This window comes from Anolis carolinensis, chromosome 2, assembly GCF_035594765.1.
Source record: "Anolis carolinensis isolate JA03-04 chromosome 2, rAnoCar3.1.pri, whole genome shotgun sequence".
Lineage (NCBI taxonomy): Eukaryota > Metazoa > Chordata > Lepidosauria > Squamata > Dactyloidae > Anolis > Anolis carolinensis.
In genome coordinates, this window is record NC_085842.1 from 2,117,981 (window position 1) to 2,126,704 (window position 8,724).

Below are 8,724 nucleotides of genomic sequence, written 5' to 3' on the forward strand. Positions count from 1 at the left end.
ATTGTTTTTGAAGTCAAGGTTTCAATGTTTTGGTGCTAAATTCATAAATACAGTCATTACTACATAACATTACTGTGTATTGAACTGCTTTTTCTGTCAATTTCTTGTAAAACATGATGTTTTGGTGCTTAATTTGTAAAATCATAATGTAATCATATGTTTCATAGGCTTTTTTCTTAATCCCTCCTTATTATCCAAGATATTCGCTTATTCAAGGTTCTGCCGGCTCACTTGGATAAGTGAGACTCTATTATTATTATTATTATTATTATTATTATTATTATTATTATTATTATTATTATTATTCCCTGCTGTATCTTCCCAAAGGAGACTCAGAGGGGCTTGACATAAAAGCATTCGTATATCATTTAAAATATACACATATATAAACATTAGAAGAGAATGAAACACGAACAGCAGGAAAGATTCACAGTTGATTTTCATGAAAAACCTTCCAAGTTAAACACCACAGCAGGGGTTGAGGGGGGAAGGCGCATGCGCGATGGGCCCGGAGGGCAGAGCAGGCCGCAGAGGCCCCGGGAGAGGCAGGAAAGAGGGAGGCCTGTGGGCAGAGGCAGAGCCAGGCGGAGGGGGAGGGTTCAGGCCGGAGAGGGGGGGGCAAACTCGGGGACCACACAGCCCCACACTCACCCCTCCTCCGCTCTCTTCTTCCTTTGTCTCCCGCACTCACTCGCTCGCTCTCTCTCTCTTCCTCCTCCGGAAGTGCGCTCACCCGCCCCCACTCGTCCTCAGCCTCTCTAGGAAGAGGCCTCCCTTCCTCGGTGGACTTCCGCCCGGAGCTAACATGGCAGCCGCTGGCAGGATGCCCACAGAGGGGCGGGGCTTCGCGGCACTTGAACGGAGCCCGACACAAACAGGCAGAGTCGCTCCTCCTTTCTTTTCCTCCAATGGGCATTCGCCTTCCTCTCCGGCGTCATCGGTCTCCGGGCAGACTCTCCCCCGGCCCTTTTTGTTCCCCGTTCGGCCGTTAACGGTCATTCTAGGGACCCGCCAATAGGAATCGGGCTCCTGCCGTAGCGTCACCGGTCTCCGGGCAGACCCTCTGGGGCTGCTGCTGCTGCTGCCCAGTCCGGGACGGTGAAGAGGCCGAACTCAGGCCCGCAGGCTCTCTCTCTCTCCCTCTCTCTCTCTCCCGGTGAGATTTAGAATTAGAATTGTTTTGAATATGGAATATTACAGGTCTGCTATATAATTATTTTATTATTATTATTATTATTATTAAACTTTATTTGTACCCCGCTAGCATCTCCCGAAGGACTTACAAAGGCCAAGGCCTCAACACACAATATAACAATACAAAACAAAAGGCAAATTAAAAGGAATTAAAACAGTGTAAACCAATAAATAAGGGGGAGGGTTCAGGCCGGAGGGGGGGGAGGGAGGGAGGGAGGGGGCAAACTCGGGGACCACACAGCCCCACACTCACCCCCTCCTCCGCCCTCCCCCTCCTTGGTCTCGCTCGCTCTCATTAGAATGCCACTTCTTACTGAGGAATAGTATGGGCCTATCCTCTCCCTGAGTTCTAAAGGCCGTTTTGGACTGGTCTTCAGGTGCCATAGGCACTTGCCAGAACCCCTTAGTCAAATCAATACTACTTATAAATTTGGCTTTTCCAATTCTTTCTAGTAAATCATCCAAACGGGGCATCGGATACATGTCGTTTTGGGTGATTTTATTTAACCGCCGGTAATCTATGCAAAACCTTACGGTTTTGTCTGGCTTCTTTACTAACACTATGGGCGAAGCCCAAGGGCTGTTAGATGGCACGATTATATCCAAATCTAACATCTCCCTGACCTCTTGCTCTATGCATTCGCTTATCTTACCCGTTACCCTATAGGGAGGGGATGCTATCGGTGCGGCGTCACCGGTGCATATTTTATGTTGCACTCCCTGCACTCTCCCGGGTAAATCCGAAAACATGACTTTATACTTAGCCAAGATTCCTTTAACCTCTCTTTGTTGTGATGGAGATAAGTCTGAATTTATGGATACTTTATCCAAGTTTCTATGTATCTCCCTATCACCTTCCCAAAATGAAAAAGGACCTGTATCTTCCTCTGATACTATACAGTAAACATTTGCCGACCTATTTACATACGGCTTAACCATGTTTACATGCACCCGTTTCTCAATCCCCAATCGTTCATCTAGGATGTCACAGTTCACATGGTTCTGCTTCCTGACGATCCTCCACGGTCCAGTCCAGTCCATCTGTAGTTTGTTGTTCTTGTTGGGTGTTAAAAACAGGACCTCATCTCCGACGTTGAAGTCTCGGGGTCTCGACGTTGCGTCGTACCGGATCTTTTGTTGCTCCTGGGCCGTCATAAGATGTTCCTGGGCGATGTCCCTGGCCATCTTTAATGTTGACTGAAGATCTTTGATGTAGTCGTCGACAGGAACAGGATCTGGCGTAGGACTTGCTTCCCAGTGCTCTCTGATCAAATCAAGGGGTCCACGAGCTTTCCTTCCGAATAACAGTTCAAAAGGCGAGTAACCAGTGCTGTCCTGTGGGACTGATCGATATGCGAATAACAGCTGCTGCAACTTGGTGTCCCAGTCGTGGGGTCTCTGCTGGCTATAGGCCTTGATCATTTTCACTAGTGTTTTGTTCAGGTTTTCTACTAGGCCATTCGTTTGCGGATGATAAGGTGTGGACGTTAGGTGTTTAATTCCGCACAACTCTAATAACTTCTTCATTAGCCGCGAGGTGAACTGAGTCCCCAGGTCTGACACAAGCTCTCTGGGAAATCCAGTCCTTCCCCACATTGATAACAGCGCATTGGCTATGGTGGAAGTTTCAATATTGGTCAAAGCCACTGCATCTGGATACCTGGTTGCATAGTCTATTACTGTGAGGATATATTTGTATCCTCTCCGACTGGGCTTATACAAAGGACCAACTAGATCAATCCCTACTCGGAAAAAGGGTTCCCCAACAACCGGCATGGGAACTAAAGGAGCTTTGGTCTTATCTCTTCCCGTGCTAAACCTTTGGCAAGTATCGCACGACCTGCAAAACTCCTTGATATGTTGATACATGCCAGGCCAGAAGAAGTTCTTGCTGATTCTTTGGGCGGTTTTTCTAACCCCCAAATGCCCTCCTTGTGGATTGTCATGGGCCACATCTAACAGTTGTTTCCTGTAGTTTACAGGTACCACTATTTGGGTACGTGTTTCTGGCTTATTCAAAGTCTTATGGCTTGTACTTTTCCTGTATAAAACTCCCTCCTTAAGTACGAACTTAGGAGTTTTACTTTCTTCTGTCCCTGTGGCGCTCTGAGCTTGCAAGAACAAAGGTTGTAATGTTTCATCTGCTAGCTGCTCTCGCAGTATCTCTTGTTTTCCCTCTATTCCGCTGACCAACTCAGTGATGTTCGAACTAGACTCAGGAAGTTGCTCTGAGCTAGCTTGGATGGTCAAACACTTGGCTTTTGGAGTGTGGACCTCCATGTTGCCTTCATGTTTATCAGCTTCTTTCTGCCAATTCCTAACTTTTCCATTTAAATCATTCCCAATCAAACATTTGTATGGGATGTCCGCGCAGACAGCGAAGTCCCATAATCCTTCCCAGCCTTTGTACTTGATGGGTAAGGATACTACAGGGGTTGGTATCGACGGACCTATCCCCTTTAAATTTATCTCTGAAGAGGGATGTTGGTATCTCTGTGGGACCACTTCAGGACGTATAATACAGACATCCGACCCAGTGTCTCTCCATCCCTGCGTGTGTATCTCATCTATGACAATAGATTCTAAATAGTCTTCAGAGATTTCTCTTGAAAGGATAAATAAACATTGTTTTTCTTTTGGCCTCGCATCAGGGCTTCTAGACTTAACTTCAGGTTCCACTTCTTGTTCTATTGGAGCTCTATTTACAAAGAACGTAGACCTGTCTTTCTTGATTAAGTTACATTGGTATCTAAGATGCCCTGGCCTTCCACAATGGTAACATTTTATCTTTTCCTCAGGCCTGGCTTGGCCTGCAACTGCCTCACGCTTCCTATAGGCGGTGTTTTCTCCTGAACCTCCCCTTTGCATCTGTGTGTGTGCGTGAGGGTAAAACGTCGGCTTTAGAGGTTTTTTCTCTTTTGGTTCTTCCTCCTTCCTAAAACCTTCTTTCAAGGTAATTAGCTGGTCAATCATAACTGCAGCTTCGTTGGCTGTCTTTGGGTTTCGGTCTTGAATTAGCCATCTGTATTCTGAGGGAACTAGGTGAAAGAGCTGCTCCAGCTTCAATAGTTCCTTAAGTTGCAGAAAGGAATCTACTTCAGAAGTCCTCACCCAGCTGTCAAAGTATTGAGCTTGCTTTGAAGCAACTTGCGCAAAACTTTGGTGTCTGTCCCTCTTTAAAGTTCTGAACTTTAATCTGTAAAATTCAGGCGTCAACTGAAACTTTTGTTGTACCTGCAGTTTAAACATCTTATAATCTCTGTGAGTGTCTTCAGCCATATCACTATATATTTCTAGAAGCTTTCCACTAATTTGTGGCCTCAGATATAACATCCATTTGTCTTCACTCACTTCAAAATCTTTACAGCACCTTTCAAAGGATATAAGGAACTTTTCTATATCATCTTCCTTGTTATATCTGGGAAACCTTTTTAAAATTACATCAGGTGCTTCAGCTCTCAAATCCCCTTCTTGGGTATCAGCATGAGGTTGAGAGTGTGTCAATCTTTGCTTCTCCAAATCTATTTCCATTCTCCTCAACTCTGCCTGCCTGGCCCTCTCCTTCTCTCTTTCCTCAGCCTCCATCTTTTTCATTTCCAATTCAGCCTGCCTGGCTCTCTCTCTCTCTCTCTCCTCAATCTCTAATTTCTTCATCTCTGATTGATACTTGAGAGACATTTCAGACAAGGTTACTTGTTCTGAATCTGAGGAGGAAAGCTCTCCTGCCTCCTCTGCCAACTTTTTCTGTTTCCTGGTGGCCATTTCCAGACAAGTTTTACCTCAGCCCTTTTACCTAAAGCTGATCTTCGGCACCAACTAACCTTTGCCAAACGAATTTCAGGCACTGAATCAGTTCTTGTCACACATATCCCAGGCACTGAATCAGTCTTTGTTACACGGATCCCAGGCACTGAATCAGTCTTTGTTACACGGATCCCAGGCACTGAATCAGTCTTTGTTACACGGATCCCACCGCTGCCACCAAATGTAAAGAAGTGTGATGACAGGGATGGAATCTTTTTGGATCCCACCGCTGCCACCAAATGTAAAGAAGTGTGATGACAGGGATGGAATCTTTTTGGATCCCACCGCTGCCACCAAATTGCGAAGGATTCACCTTCTACCTCTATGTATTCCACTTTTCAATGTTGTCGCTGCCACCACCTTTGAAAGATGCTTTGCTCAAATAATAAGCAACATTTGAAGAAACAGTAACTTGTTTATTTATAGCACAAAGCTTGATGGTTGCAAGAATGTTATATCTTGAGGTGAACGATGTTACTTCTGTACAGTAAGTGTTGCAAGATTTCTCAATAGTTTCACTGAGCTTAGTATGGTATCAGCTTTATATTACTTGCTTCTTTCAGTTAGGAATACTGTCCTTCTTTAAACTTAGTTGACCTGTACCCGATCAAACTTGGATTGGGGAGTTTAACTGGTTAACCCTAGTCCTCCTTGACTTAGGGATATAGCCTCAGCTCTTTAGTTATTCCTACTAAAGGCTCAGCAACTTTAATTTTAGCCCTTCTCCGCTAAAACTCTCTAGCTGCTCAACTTCCTCCCACAATCTCTTTTTTTTCGATCACACTCCTTTCTCACTGAACAGAACCAACTGCTCTGCTCAACCGACAAACTCCAACTGCCGAATTCCAACTGCTAAATTTTGAATTCTAAGGCTTCCACCAGCAAGGTGAAGCCACGCCCCTTTTCCTGGCCATGCCTTAGAGGCTCCCAGCTTCTGTATAAGAATAGCTGAAATATATAACCTTAAACAGTCAACCCTAACATAGCAATCATGAATAAAACACAATGATCGTGACATCTTTACAGTAACGGACTTCAAATACTACTACTAATGTGAGTATAAAGAAGGATGGAGGTCACAGCATAAATACAACTTAATGCAGACTGACCAACACCACCAGACTAAGCCACAGCAACGCGTGGCCGGGCACAGCTAGTAATTTATATATATAAAAGAGTAATGGAATCGGCACCGGCAAAACAACAAAACTACAGGCCCCCCAACCTCGAAATTTGACAACACAACCCATCATCCACGCCTCTAGGTTGATACAACAAAAAAGAAAAGAAAAATAAAGTCCTAATTAGAGGGAAAGCAATAATTGTTTTTATCCAATTGCTGCCAGTTAAGAGGGCTAATCTCTGCCCACTTGGTCTCCTAGCAACCAGCTCAGCCAAGGGACAGCCAGGGTTCAGTTAGGGGACAGGCAGATTTAGGCCTCACTTAGGCCTCTTCCACAGATTATCTAATTTGCACTGGATTATAAGGCTTTTCGAATAAGGCTTTCGAATAAGAATCAGCAGCATTAATTACTATTATGTATACTGGAACTCAATTGACAGACCCAGTCTTTTAAACTTGAGCACGCCTATCTGTATTTTATAATGCGTTTTATGAATGTTTTATGTAAGTTAATTTTTTAAACTGATTTATAGTGTATTGTATAGTTTTTATATGTGTGTTTTATTGTAAGCCGCCCTGAGTCCCCTGTTGGGTGAGAAGGGCGGGATATAAATATTGTAATAAATAAATAAATTATATGGCAGTGTAGACTCAAGGCCCTTCCACACAGCTATATAACCCATTTATAATTATCTGCTTTGCACTGGATTATCTTGACTCCACACTGCCATATAATCCACTTCAGTGTGCATTTTATACAGCTGTGAAGAAGGGGCTTCATATAATCCAGTTCTAAGCAGATCATATAAGATTATCAATATACAGTAGAGTCTCACTTATCCAACATAAACAGGCTGACAGGATAAGTGAATATGTTGGATAATAAGAAGGGATTCAGGAAAAACCGATTAAACATCAAATTAGGTAATTGTTATACAAATTAAGCGCCAAAACATCATATTATACAACAAATTTGACAGAAAAAGTAGTTCCGTGCGCAGTAATGTTTATGTAGTAATTACTGTGTTTACAAATTTACCACCAAAATATCACAATGAATTAAAAACACTGACTACAAAAACATTGACTACTAAAAGGCAGACTGCGTTGGATAATCCAGAACACTGGATAAGCGAATGTTGGATAAGCGAGATTCTACTGTAATATGAAATAATTACTGTGATAGAATAATACAGAACAATGTAATCTCTAAAACCAGGACAGTAAATAAAGAACAACACTCTGAAAGCAGGGAAATTGGAAATTCCACAAAGGAAACAATCAGGGCCAGCTAACATCTCCCAAGATACGATTCTTCCAGAAAAGAAGCTGAGAAGGGAGTGAAGCAGTGCGTATTACCAAAGTCATTATTATTACTATCATTATTATTATTATTGTGTTGCTGTGAACTGTGAAAATGAATACAATCTGGCTCCAACTATTCAAAAACATTAAATCTGAGTATATAAAAATTACAGTGGTATAATAGAACAGAACAATACAATCTCTAAAATCAGAACACTAAATAAAGAAGAACACTCTGAAAACAAGGGAATTCCAGAAAGGAAACAATCAGGGCCAGCTAACACCTCCCAACAAAAAATTCACTCAGGGAGGAAGCAGCCAGGCTTTAAAGCTGCAAGGCCATTACATGCTAATCATTTTCCCTAATTGCAGCAATTAGACTTGCCTCCAACAGACAAAAAAAAATCCAAAATATTGTATATTCACAACCTTTAGGAAATAATATCCCCTGATGGCGCAACGTGTTAAAGCGCTGAGCTGCTGAACTTCTGGACCGAAAGGCCACAGGTTTGAATTGGGGGAGCGGAGAGAGCCCCCACTGTTAGCCCCAGCTTCTGCCAACCCTAAAGTTCGAAAACATGCAAATGAGAGTAGATGAATAGGTACTGCTCCGGCGGGAAGGTAACGGCGCTCCATGCAGTCATGCCGCCCACATGACCTTGGAAGAGTCTACGGACAACGCCGGCTCTTCGGCTTAGAAATGGAGATGAGCACCAACCCCCAGAGTCAGACACGACTGGACTTAATGTCAGGAGAAAACCTTTACCCTTGACCTTAACTACCACCAATTCCTCAATACTTTATTTCCCAGACCACCAGACTTCGCCACAGCAACGCGTGGCCGGGCACAGCTAGTATACATATAAATATACAACTGGCACATTTGGAGTCTAAAAACTGGGTCTGTCATTGAGTTCTAAAAGGTGTGGTAGTGATTGATGCTGCTGCTCTTGCTTGAAAGCCTGGTCCCACAACCAGGTCTTAACTTTCCTGTGGAAAGATAGGAGAGGGAGCCTCCCTGGCATCATTTGGGAGGGCGTTCCACAACCAACTTTAGTCCTGAATACTAGTCCTGAAGCCTAAGCATGGGAGTCCTAAACTTTCGAGACTGCTGGACTCTACTTTTCAATGACCTTGCTAACGTTTAGACTTAGAAGATGAATGTTTAATTGTTTGAAAAGAACAATACACTCAGCTGTAGCTCTGTGTTTGCTATTCCTTGCCCTTTTTTCCTTAATGGGACATGCTTCCAATTATCGACTCTCTTGTCCCGTCGGCCTTTTTCCCCTCCAAACTAA

General features: G+C 43.5%; 1 protein-coding gene across 1 annotated transcript in view; it reads right to left on the reverse strand.

Moving 5' to 3' along the window:
- The window catches only part of LOC103277494 (zinc finger protein 84), a 151,977-nt gene that overhangs the window by 26,558 nt on the left and 116,695 nt on the right, over positions 1 to 8,724 (reverse strand). The gene's annotated exons all lie outside the window — the stretch shown is intronic.